The sequence below is a fragment of the Cataglyphis hispanica genome, chromosome 18 (genome assembly GCF_021464435.1).
Source record: "Cataglyphis hispanica isolate Lineage 1 chromosome 18, ULB_Chis1_1.0, whole genome shotgun sequence".
Classification (NCBI taxonomy): Eukaryota; Metazoa; Arthropoda; class Insecta; order Hymenoptera; family Formicidae; genus Cataglyphis; species Cataglyphis hispanica.
In genome coordinates, this window is record NC_065971.1 from 2869667 (window position 1) to 2883215 (window position 13549).

At 36.5% G+C, this 13549-nt stretch overlaps 2 protein-coding genes across 2 annotated transcripts in view; one reads left to right on the top strand and one right to left on the bottom strand.

The window, feature by feature from the left end:
• LOC126856219 (uncharacterized) overlaps positions 1-1269 on the bottom strand; it is a 100952-nt gene extending 99683 nt beyond the window's left edge. Inside the window, exon 1 of the mRNA XM_050604516.1 lies at positions 919-1269. The gene's annotated coding sequence lies outside the window, so the exon portion shown is untranslated. The remainder of the gene's footprint in view (positions 1-918) is intronic.
• Positions 1270-1358: 89 nt separating this feature from the next.
• LOC126856192 (ets DNA-binding protein pokkuri) overlaps positions 1359-13549 on the top strand; it is a 35343-nt gene continuing 23152 nt past the window's right edge. Inside the window, exon 1 of the mRNA XM_050604478.1 lies at positions 1359-2086. The gene's annotated coding sequence lies outside the window, so the exon portion shown is untranslated. The remainder of the gene's footprint in view (positions 2087-13549) is intronic.

The window sequence follows — 13549 nt, forward strand, 5'->3', positions numbered from 1 at the left end:
CTAAATGAAATTTAAATTAAGAATCCGGAAGAATTGTACTCAAATATGGGTTATAATTATATACGTAAATATATAATATATCTCTTTTCTCATAATAAATTATTGTTTCTAAGTCGCAAAAATAATGTGAAAGTTAATTGTCATTATATTATATATTTTGTTGGAAAAAGTGTAAGATATTGGATTAGATTTTATATGTTTTATATACAGGGTGTCTGATAATAATCGCCTCACCGTAATGTGCAGATAGAGCGGATTAAACCAAGCAGAAAAGTCCTTTACTATTATTTTTATAACGTTTAATAAAAAAGTTATTATTAAGTAAAATCTGGCAAATCATCGCTGATCTTTAGCCGGCCGCACGTCGATGAGCCACGTACCTGGTGGTGTGCGTGAACGCTGTTTACAGTGCGAATCACTAATTAAAGATCAGTGATGATCGACCAGATTTTATTCAATATTGATTCTTTTATTAAGCATTATACAACAAAAAAATGATAAAAGACTTTCCTGCTTGGTTTAATCCGCTCTATCTGCATATTATTGGTGAGCGATTATTGTCAGCCACCCTATATAATTAATATATAAGCTATCTTTTCTTGAGCAAGTTTATATGTTTGTAATCTACTCGCAATTTCCTTTTTTCTTTTAAAAATACAATACGCCGAGGCAGTTGCCCTTTCTATTTTCTTTTGACCTCTGAACGAGTCACGCGCGTGGTATATATTTGCCTTCGTAATTGATATATTTTATATGCATAATTGTATAATTTTTACATGATTAATTACATATAGGCAATTTTATCTCGAAAAGATTCAGCATCAAAGATGTATTATTTCGTTGTATTCCTTTATATTAACTTCATACGTGAATATTTATATATATGAGTATTATATAAAATTTTGGGAATACACTCACCTAACAAGTGCATTTCGTTGAAAAGTCCCGGAGTTCGTTAGGCTACTGGTCTCGCCGGTTGCTTCCATCAAGTTGTCGCATGTTGCGCGCATGTGGAAACGATTGGCCGGGGTTAACTCGACGACAATCACGATCGCGATTACGAGGAAGCTACGAGGAAGTCGGCGGGAATATCTTTTTTCTCTTTCTTCACCTTTGCACGCCGCGACTTCGCGATGATCTTCCCCACTCGATCGCCATGACAACGGTTCGATTATTTCCGCTGGCGCCCTCGCCAATGTCGCCAACGTCGACGCGCGATTGGCCGACCGCCGTTGCCAATGATTCCACTTGTTCGCCCCGAAGTGAGCGCCGTCTCGTTCGCGCTACATCACTGCGCAGCGGGGTGCATGGTGGGGGGGAGTGTGCGAGTCTGGCGTCTGGCGGCAACCTTCCACTCTCTATGTTTCCTACACCGGGGAGCTCAGTCGCTCGCTGACCTCGGAACGTGTGACAGTGCCGGGATATATGTAATTGTCAACCGTTCGCAATCGCACCGCAATTGCCGCACGAACGAGTTTGAAGCGATCGTCCCCGCGAGATCGCGTTTCGAATCTTCTTCAATTTTTTCGCATTACGCCTATATATATCGTTCACTTCCGTCATCGCTCCATTATCGGTGTCACGGAGAAGTTAGGCGGAAACAATACAAGTGCCGCCGCAGTAAAAAGACGAAGTGAGATACAAGTGCGCGACGAGTGCTCTAATGACCCAGGATTCTCTCCCGTTATTCTGTGATACGTAACGAGAAGCGCCGTCGCCTGTATCGCGAACCGCGAGATAATCCCTCTCACGTGTTCGCGCCGCCGCGGCGAAAAGCTCCGCGCGGAGGACACAGCCTCGCTGCTGTCTACATTTCTCTCTCTCTCTCTCTCTCTCTCTCGCCCGCGCGCGGATGTCGCCCGCCGCGACCTGATTACAACGCGCCGCATGTCGTCCCGTGCGTGGCACGAGGAACGGCCACGATTCGCCGTCCGATGAACGTCGAAACGTTTTGTGGTTTCGGGTTGAACGACGACGACGGCCAGTGATATTACACAGCTGCGTCCGGAACCTTTGGCAAAGGATTTTATCGGCGAGACGTCGTGGGACGACAGCAAGACGGAGCGAAGCAGAGACAGCGTTCAAGGTAATTGTCCGTATATTTTTCCATGCACTTTTTCGGAGCGTTATCGGAAAAATGACGTTCGATGCTAAATCCCCGATATACTCGAGCCACGTCGACGACGTCGCAGTGTGTGTGTGTGTGTATGTGCGCGCGCGCGCGCGTATTGTGTGGATAACCCGTTGCGCGCGCATATTCGGCGATTCTTTCGATTCTCCGGTTGTAAACAAACCATTCGTCGTCTTTGTCGTGCTTGTGGCCTCGCCGCCGCGTTTCGCGGAACGTCGTTTTTTTTTTCTCTTCCCGGAATTATCAAGAGTCGGCGATTCACGAACTCCGTATTCCGTACGAGTTCAAGCATGATTTACGAAAATTTATTGCGCGCTTTGGTTTTATCACGTTTATGTTAACGATGGATGGACACATATTTCGACTTGACGGAATTTAAAAGTTAAAGACGATTTCGGTATTTGAGTTTGAAATTGAATAATTTGTATAATTGATTCTTGAGTCTGTGATTTATATAATCTTATATTAATTATGTAATCTCTTTTTTTTTCGCGAGAGTTGCGGTGCTTGAAATACATGTTATTTATATAAGCAATAAATTGAATAGTATATTGAATGCGGAATCATTTTTATGAACTTGTTTTTATATACTATGTTTGACATATTTTTACTTATTTCACGTTAAAACGGATTTGTATCTACAATTCTAAAATAAATGTGTCCAAAACTCAGAAATTTTGGAAAATTCAAACTTAAAATTTTCAAGTAAATCACTTGGTGAATAGCATGCAAAGTTTTAGACTTAATCAGGATGATAATTGACATTTATAGTTTCGAATACACATAATTTGACAAATTATTCTTCGCATATCATTCTCTATACAATTTTTAATTTAATCGAGAACTTTTATTCGTATTCGAAAATGATTTATTCTCGTATATGCGTATAATTTATTCGTGTTCTTCCGCGACGATCGTCAGTCTCAAGAGGTCAGCACTCGATGATGTTGGTGAATTTTCCGTTCCCCCTCGATTCTCCTCGTTGCCACGCTCTCGAGAGATTCGGAGCGGAGCGTGAGCGGCTCGTTACGATCCGAGATTCGAGGAGTTAATTCCGACGCGGAACCCGGAAATCCGCTAAAAGCCCGGCCTCGCTTTAATCCGTTCGGCGATGTTATTACCCGGTCGTGCGGAATCCAATTAACACGGATCGCTGACGTCAACCGCCTTATTAGTCGCGATTTTGTTACGTGAAACATCGGGAAATAAATAATAAGCGCGTGGCCGACTGTTGTCTCTTCGGAAACAGAGGGCGAATGCACCGGAGGTTTGACTCGATAAGAGATAAATGAACCGACTATTATTGCGAATTCTTGCTGCAACAAACGAAATCAACGAACTCGACCGCTCGTAAGATCATGCTCTATTGATTAAATTTCTCTGCACAATAGATTTGACAATATTAATAATAGAAAATAATCTTGTATATGTTAATATTACAAAAGCAATTTATTATCTCATCACACGAAGATTAACTTTAAAATGATAATTGGGGATTATCGACTGTATATTTTGATGCAATTTTAAATGTCATTTTTTTACGATTATATATAATTAGAAGTAGTTAGGTGGAGGATATAATTATGTTTGACATATGGCGAGAGTTGAGGTGCTTAGGCTACTTTTAAGACACAAACTATTTTTGAAATTACTTCCTGATGAGGACCAGCCTTTTTGATGATTTATGTAAACTTTAAATGTTTTTTTCATACATATATTTATATGAATATAAATTTTGTAAAAATATTTTCGTAAAATGGTTTAGATTTTTACCCATTTTAGATACAAACAGATGTATCTTTTTTAATTATATTTTTTTATAAAAATTAAAATACTGCGTATGATATATATATATATATATATATATATATATATATACACACACACAAAAAGGCGGAAGCGACATTCAGATATATCTCGCGGGTGTTGAAATATTTAAACCCACAATCTTATCGCACGGAGAACACATTTCGCTTTATATGGATCTTTAAACGATCGCTACCGGAACGACGACCATCGAAGAGTAAAGACCTCCTACCTAAGGCGTTTCTGTCACTTGGCGATACAATCGAAGGGATCTAATCCGCCGTTAACTCTGCAACGTGTACGGAAATGTTTTACGTAAACCCAGCTCGGTAGGAACCGCTCGTATTTCTTAATCGTTATTGAGGAAGTTGCGCGTTATCATTTACATAACGCGAGAGTGAGCGAGCGGACGAACTCGCGCGCGTAATACCTGCCCGCTCGCGCCACTTTCGCAAGATTTCCACGAAAGCCTTGTGCGGGCACCGGGCGAAACTCGTTCTCTTTTTCCTTCTCAAATTTGCAACTCGTGCCTCCGTAAAGCTATTACGAATCAAAGATTGAAATCGCTGTAATTTTGACGTGTTTCCATGCGAACAAGATTGTTGCGTCACGTTATCAAGATGAATTATGTTTGCGCATGTTTGTATAGCATCAAAATCTGAGCTCGTGTAAAAGTGTTACGGATTTAATTTCTACTGCGAACTAGATCGTCTCGCGAAATGACCGGTATGTTATATTCAACACCTTCTTCACGCGCAAAAAAAAAAATTTGTTTACGCACGACAATATTAACTTTTGCTTGTAAAAGTATCACAATGTGTCTTTTTCGACGCGTAATTCTTAAAAAAAATATACAGATAAAACGTAAAGATCGTTACAATTTACATTTCTATAGAATTTTTCTCTCTCTCTCATTCTTGTTGAAATTATTGAAACTTGATACAATATTTAAATGGATCTTTATTGTAAATAATGGAAATCGATTGCCAGCGAAAATTTACACTCCGATATGTTTATCTTTTTTACTAATAAATTTTTAAAGAAATAATGATCGTTCATTTTGTCATTAAATGAATGATTACATTTACTATATATGTATGTCGTCGCGAGACTGTTTCGATTAATCTTACGACGAACATAGATATAACGAGAAAAATCATTTCTAGGGAAAAACTAGGTTTCAATTTTTCCTAAATAAATTGAATATAAGAGAGAGACGTGGTGAGGATATTCTCGGTCTCTCGTCTCGCTAGGTACGAGCCGGAGCTACGCTTTCCTCCTTTGTCCGATCGAGACGCGAATTGATTTCTGATTAATGCGGATCCTTTCTGTGATACTTCCTCATTGCGAAACCGCGGAACGGCAGCCGACGAGATGCGAGCAATTAAATCTTCTCTGTGAGAAGAATCTCGTCGTGAAGATGTTTACAAACTTCGTAAGCAGATAGTAAGAAGACAAAGCGGGGAGTCGGCCTCGCTCATTGGCGTAAGCTGACGTCTATTCGCTAAAATATATGACACTTAATCTGTCAAGAGAGCTCGCTGTGTTCATAATATAATTATAAATGATACTATCAATAAATATTTAATTAATATTTTTTTAAATTATATTTATTACTTCTTTAATATATATAATCGTATTAATTTTTTATCAATTATTTCAAATGTGATATACAATATATAATGAGATATATTAAAAATATATATATAATATAATATATATATATTAAAGGGGAGAGAGGAGAATGGATCGGGCTAACAATCCGAAGCGAAAGGAACGCGTATGAGAATTTAACATAAATCGTAACGTCGTAAATTTACGTGAGAAATTGCGGAGTCATTTGACGGCAATTCAACGCGATGATTCCTATCGGTCTGACACGAAGATATCCGGCTGGCCGCCGGTGATATCCGTTGATGACGCCATTGCCGCTGGCTGGCAGACGACTGCGATATATGCATAGGTTATCATCTGTATGCACGGGTTACAAAGAGTGTAGCGAGCAAACGGGCGGCCGCCTAATCCCCTCCCGTCCGGGTGGCCGTCGTATTCTTAACTTTGATACGACATGTCGTCGTCATCGTCGGATACAAATACACGCGTATTGCATTGCGGCTGCAACCGAGCTGCCATCTTGGCATCAGAAGACGAAAAAAGGAAAAAGGAAGAGAGACAGAGAAACTGCGGGTGGAAGCTCAAACGACAAAACCGGAAGCTTGTTCGCTGCACGTTCAGAATCATAATTCTTCTTTAAATTTGACGCGATATCTTTTACAAGAAACACACATTTCTTTTACTGCAAATTAAGTTATATATTTTTTTAACAAATTGCATTTGTAAAGCTCTTTTTTTGTTAGAACGTGAAAAGAATGAAATGTCAAAATTAAAAGAAGGATAAAGTACAGAATTAGTATCATATTATAGCGAGACTACTATCGAAATAGTAACAAACACTTAACAGATATTTTGATCACGTATAAGTATCATCCTATTTATAGCTAATGATTGAGGCATATGTTGTAGTATCATTGAAAGAAATGTCTCATTTTTGTTAGCATAAAATGTCATATCCATATCTGGATAAATTGCACTGATTAAGAACTTTTATTTGTATTACCGCTGGCTGTTAATTTTCTTAACAAAAACGCCGGATGCGAAGTAACATGAACCAGAAACATGTATATTAATATTGTAGTTATACTTGAACATTTGCAATTATAGCATGTACATAGATTGTGACATGTTGATTAATTTATAATTAAATTAATAAATACAAGCTGAATATATAGTTATCTACTTAACTCGCTCGCTTGATTTATCATATTGCGAATGCATCAAAATTCCAATATAAAAGGGCAAAAATAAAAATATGAATTCAATTATTATTTATAAATTATTTAAGGTACTGGAGTCTTGCTAAAATTTCGTACTTTTAATCTCACATTCTTAGGGTCACTATTTTTGAAAAAATATATAAATATTTATAGGGTATATGTAAAGGCAGATATAGAAAGATAAGAAGTGTCAAACGGACAATACGCTTTCGAGGCTGACGTGAGCGTCGAAGGAACGTGGAATTTTCAAGGAGAATGCCGAGCAGAACGAGACGGTAACTCGTGACCGAGACGCGAGAGAAGACGGGTCTTTTGAACGCGCGACTCCGTCCTGTTGGAAGACCTGTCACCCGGAAGTATGGATAGAGAAACGCGCACGAAGACCTCTTCGCGCCGGCTTATAAGCAAAGTCGCGTCGGCGGAACATTAGCATTTATAAAGGGGACGACGAATTACCGGAATTGCTTGGAACATCGCCATGATGCACAGAGGTGTATCAGTTGTATCGCGGACTTTCTCTGAATCATATAAATTTAATATTGAAGAAATATTGATTATCCCAATTGGTATGCCAAAGCATATCAGCAAACTTTTATATCATTCTAATCTATCATTGTCAATTTTTATTTTTTTTTTAATTTTTATTTTATATTTTATCTATTTTATTCCGTCTGTTTTTTTTTTTTTTATAAAACGATATTCGAAAATATTCAGTTCAGATTAACTAGACTATATTTAGTTGAAAGCACAATATACAAGTCACAGAATTTGAAGTGATTTTAAACCGTCGCTCAATAAAAATCGCGAGAAAAGATCGTCAATGATTCGAAAGCAGCGGCTTTAGTCTCGTTCTGTATAATGCTGTGAGGAAACGACCGACAAAGGGTGGTCCGTCGAAGTCGATGTTGATAAGAGGGCGCCGGGAGAAGGGTGAATAGAGGAAAATAAGAGATGGGCTGCGAAGGACGCATATATAGAGCGGAAGGAGATGGCTGTGGGGTGAAGGGGAGAGCCAGAAGGGAGAGAAGAAAGCCTTTCTAGCGTAATTCGCCTCGCCGGAAGAGCCCGGAAGTAAAGGAGGAAGCACTACCGTGGGCTATTGAGGGCGTAGGCGGGAGGAAGGAAGGGGGGAGTCAAGGGCGGAAGAAAGAGGCATGGAAATTTCTCAGGAACTGCTTCTCCATATAGGGCTCTATTGATCGTCAAGATCGTGAACGAAGCTTTCTTAGTTGACTTATATCGAAGAAAATTCTTCATTGACCGAAGATTTCAATCTTTCGTAGTTGCGTTTTTTTTATTCGTTTTTTATTTGTATTTCAATGAAATCGCGCGATTAACTGCCTGCCTCATGAATTCCAATAGTGATTTATACGGTGAACGTACAGAATATAATTTATTAATAAAAAGATATTGAAAAAAGAAAGAGAATGAGAAGTTATAATTATTGAAGGAAAACATATTGCGTATAGAAATACGAACGATAGTCTGTATGTAGACAAATACGATGCTGATGAAATAAAGCTGATAGGACAAAGTTGGATTGCGTTGTGCGCGCGATTCCGGGAAGTCCTAATCTTATATTCATAACCAGATTACACTTTTTCTTGCACATGCGAGCAAATGGAACAGGAAATCATGCGCAAACTTTGCATTTTGTATCCAAGTAATTAACTCGGATTTTTCAGAGATTCTTTTGTGAGCAAAAAATTATAAATTTATAAAGCTTTACACAGAACAACTCTTATTATAAGTTTTCCTTAATTATCATGTCTGTAAGATCGACCAGAATCTCCGATTTCAATGATCAATTTATTTTTTAAAGAGAGATATTTTTAGAGACCATCTAAAATATGCGTTAATAGTACCTATAATTAATGTCTCGTCTCTTCGAAGAATCATTATTATGCAAGAGATAATCATCAGCGTTTGCCGCGTATGTCGATCGATTATATCGCAAGTCCGTAATGTATTTTACTGCCATCGTCGTTCGGTCGATAATCGTTTATTGGCGATGACAGTGAGATGACAAGGTGAGTGTCGCAAATAATTTTTACCTTTCATCGAAGCAAATACAAGCTAGATTTCGAGAATTAAAAAATATGAATATAAAATTGGAATATGCAAAAGTCAATGAGATAAAATACGAGAGAGGATGGCATATTTTTAATTGATATTAAAATTATTAAATAATGAACGAGCCATTTACACGCGTGCAAATAACAAGAATTTTAATATATGTATCATTCTCATAACAAATTTTCATAGCAAAAAATTATTACTTGCGCGTGATAAGTGATGTGATTATCATGCGTTTCACGCAAGCGATATTTTATTTTTATACGTGACAAGCGATGATTTTTAGTCTTGTTTAATTGCATTTAAATCATTGTACTCGCAGAGTCGTATCATTCGAAATTACAAGCGTATTATTTTCAATTAAGTAGTATAGAATCGGTTTTAAATTGCGCTAAAATCACGTTTAATGAGATCTATCTTTGTCGTATTTTAATGTATTTCTCTTACTTCCTGTATAATCTTTCGTATATTTTCTTACGTAATGATGTAAAACGAAAAGTATATTTTCTTAATATTCGCAAAATCTCGCAGGCATATATATATATATATAAAATAATACATAGTTTTTTAAGGATATTAGAAAGGATATATATAAATGCCATTGAAACTCGTTTGCTCGCATGCCGAGATTTTGCGCGACGCGAATATTCGCGCTGGAGCAGGAAGATAGAGCCTTTTATCTCTCTTTCTTTCTTCTCTCTCTTCCTCCTCCTTCTTCCTCGTCTGTCTCTCGAGAATGGGAGAACCGGTCGGTATCCGGACCGGAAGCGCGGACCTTGGACCTCTCCTTCTCTTTTTCTCCTTTCTCGAGAGCGGAGGATCTCCAGCCCGCGCGATCGCCCCAGGCTTGATTCTTCTCATCTCTGTCCTTCCTCTTTTCCACATGTTTCTCTGTTTCTCCTTCGCATTTTTATTCTCATCTCTATGTCCCGCTCAGCTTCCTATCTCATCTCGTGCTCGTCCATCTTCCTCTCTCTGCAGGTATCTTATTTCTCTAATTACTCTTTTCTGTCTTTTTATCGTCCACCTGTACTACGTAACGGATACATTTATATAAAGTGTCTCTCACTGTTAGTAAATTTGATCGACGGATTCTCGAATGACGAGGTTTTGATCGATTCCTGTGAAAGAATCGTGTGACATATAATTCTTTAAAGTTTCTTATATTAATATCTTGGCAGCACAAAATTTTTTTCTTTTTAATGCAAGGTAGAAGTCTCTCTATCTGACGGATACAATATTATCTCTGTATAGATACAGTATGTTCATCTGATGATATGTTTTGCAATCTTTTTGTGTATGACACTTGTTTTCAAAATTTTACGATCTTTCTGTTTAAAACAGTATATACGCTTTGCTATTATATCCTTATATTCATGGAACTCATCGTGTATACATATGTGTCAATCCGAATAAAAGTTTTCGGATCTCTTATCTTTTTTTTCTTGCTCTCCCGCCCGTCCCTCCTTTCTTTCTCTTTCCAACCGGGCGACCAAGAAAAATTCAATAAGAGGATGCACCATGATGCGATGGATGGTATCCGGTCCTTCCTATCTTTTCTCTTTTTCCATTCTGATTCTTCTTCCACCGAAAAATTCTTTCAAAGAAGGGAAGAAAAAAACAGATTGAAGGAAAAGGGAGATGAAGAATAAAAATTTGAGCTTTCTTGACGTCCCTTTTTTTGGTCGCTTAAAAAAAGAAGAAGAAATGAGCATCTCTTTTTTCCGTTAACCGGAAAGAATTTAAAGTGACTTGTGCGGAGGCTTTAGAGTGTCCTCCGATCGTATGATGCCCATCCTCAGTGTGCGTGAAGAACATTGTTTGACAAAATCAAATAGAAAAATTTTTGAAAAAAGTTACATAAAAACAAGCAGAAAAATGTATATAAATATGTATAAATTAAGTAAAATATATTGGAAAAATATTAAAAATACTATCAAAGCTAATAAAGATTAAAAAAAGAAATAAGTTTTTGATTTAAAAATATCGTAAATTATCGAAATGAGTAATAAAAATTCTGGAAATAAGAAATTAAATAATATTTATTACAGAAAAGAAATTTTTATAAAACTAATATATAATCATTTTCGACCGACGAATATTACTTAACATATTGGCATGTAACGAAATTTATTAAAAAATTATACAAAAAATAATTGCATCCAACATCCAATTACATTTTTATTTGTTCATACGATTAAATCGTGGAGAATAATTTCGAATTTCGACTTTCAAGAAACAATATTTCCAGTAAATAATACAAACGCTATCATTAGCGAAAGGAAATATTTTAAAGGAAGAAGACTTCCGTGACCGATTTCCAGGATGTCGTAGAATATCACGGAAGAAAGATATTATTCTCGACGAGGAAGGAATTGAGGAAAGAAGTTGCACAACGACTCGCTTTGAGAATCGCGTCGCAAAAATCTTCCTCGAGAGTTTTTCGTGCCTTTATCGCCTGCAAAATTTTCCTCCGCTATGGAACATTTTGAAAGCCGCAAGAACGCGGTAGAATGCTTTTAAATCCGACACACTTGTTCCGATATTTTTACGCGGAAGCGACAAAAATAAGGAATTTTATTTGAATTCTCTATGAATGTGATTTTATTCGAGTTTAAACGTGCATTTTTTTCCGCATACAATAATATCGCATTTTATACGTAATCCTTTACTATCAAAATATTTTTATTTTGCATCATTATAATTTTTTTTTACACATCTAACAAATATTTTTTTGTTAATTTCATCAAAATTTATTAAGATTTGAAATTCTGCATAAATAGTGCATCGTGAAATTTGGTTTTATATATTACATGGACTGTCTTTTCGAGGTCTCTGAAATTTTAAATTCTATGCTCGATCGCATTTTTTTCTATTTCTCTCTCTCTCTCTCACTCATTTTTTTTTCTTGTCATTTTCTTCTATTCCTCTCTTCATTTCTTCTCTTCGTCTCTCTTCTCGTGTTTCACGCATACAGTGCGCGCTCGCGAACACTCTGGCATTCCTCACCGTCAAAATGACTATTATTACGAGTCGGATCCGGGACAAGAGACGACGATAGCCTCCTCCTTCCTTCTCCTTCTTCCTAGCCTTCCCTCGCTGGTCCCTCGTGGACCTCACGCAGAATTCGTGAAGCTTGTTTTATTCTCGCCTCGCGTATCGAGTTATCTACAACCGGTGGACGGAACACTCGATCGGGACACTCAGTGGTTTACCCGAATGACTGTCCCCCGCTGTGTGATAATTACAGCGAAAGTGGGTGAAACTCCGCTCGAATATAGCCGGGTAATAACAGTTTTCAAAATGCAAATCTTACGTGCCATGTTGGCGAAAAAGCGCCACGAAAAGGCAGCGTATCAGCAATTTTTTCAATAAATAAATAATAATATGTAGATATATTTTTATATTTTTTTTAACAACGTTAATTTTGCAGGAATAACAAAAATTTGAATTAATTAAATTCTTACCAAAATTAAAAACGCAGTTGTCTTTTCATTTAATTGATATAATATCTCGATTGATTTTTTTTTTCTTTTTTTCTTTTTTATTATTTCTTATTTTTGTATTATCTTGTATATATATTTTCTTTATATTTTATGTAATATCTCGAAGGAAAATTAATTTAACTAATTTATATATATCTAACTACAATTTATATATATACGTCTATGATCTTTATCATCTATATTTCTTATTTTCTCTTTATGAATAGTTTTTATTAATTTTTAATTTTATTCTTTTTTTATTTTTACTTTATTTACAACTATCTATTGATTTTGCAATTTCACTGACAAGTATCGAGCAAAGAAGTATCCTATCGTCATTGCGGCGTGACGAGATGGGTGGCTTTTATCGGAATGGGTGGCTGCGAGACGATATGGCCGCGGCCAGCCAACACGCACTTACAATCGCATTATTCCATTACAATAAATAACCGGACGGCCAATTGTCCTTCCCTGACTATTAGGAACATTTTTCCGTTGACCGTATCAACGCTTGTAACGCCGTCGCTCGGGCCTCGTCGTATTTGTCGCCTTCGCTGCAATAAGCGGTTGTCGTCGTTGTGTTTCTTCTCTCGTCACATTTTCGCAACGCGTAATTCTCTGACGGTTCTATTATTGTAGTCGCATGTTTCCTCTTCGATATATTTATATTCGCGTCGACGGATTTCGCGTTTCTTTGCACGACTGAAGACATTTCAATTCAATAAACTTGACATCTATCTTGATATTTCGTTTATCGTTGGAGGAATTTTCCATTGCTAAAATTTTCTTTGATTATAATAAATTGTATGAATACTTTGTTAATATTGTTTTACATATGTGCAATATCGATGTATGACATTTAAGAGAAAATATGTAATAATGAACTAATGAAAAAGAACCGATGATTAATGTAGAATTAATATTTATAACATCTCACATTTACAATTTATAATTATCATGAGAATACAGCGTATTAATATTAATGTATTAAAATTAATTTTATATATTTAATAATTAATTTTAATATGTTAATGTTTATAAAACAAAAAAAAAATAAAAATAACATCGATATTATAAATCTACGAAGAACGGAGTTTAGCAACGAAGAGCTAAAGTTTCTTAATTACACGAATACTTTCGATATAAAGAGATCTGATATTTTATTTTATATTATTTAAGTATGACTTACAAATTGACGTCAAATAGAAAAATATATT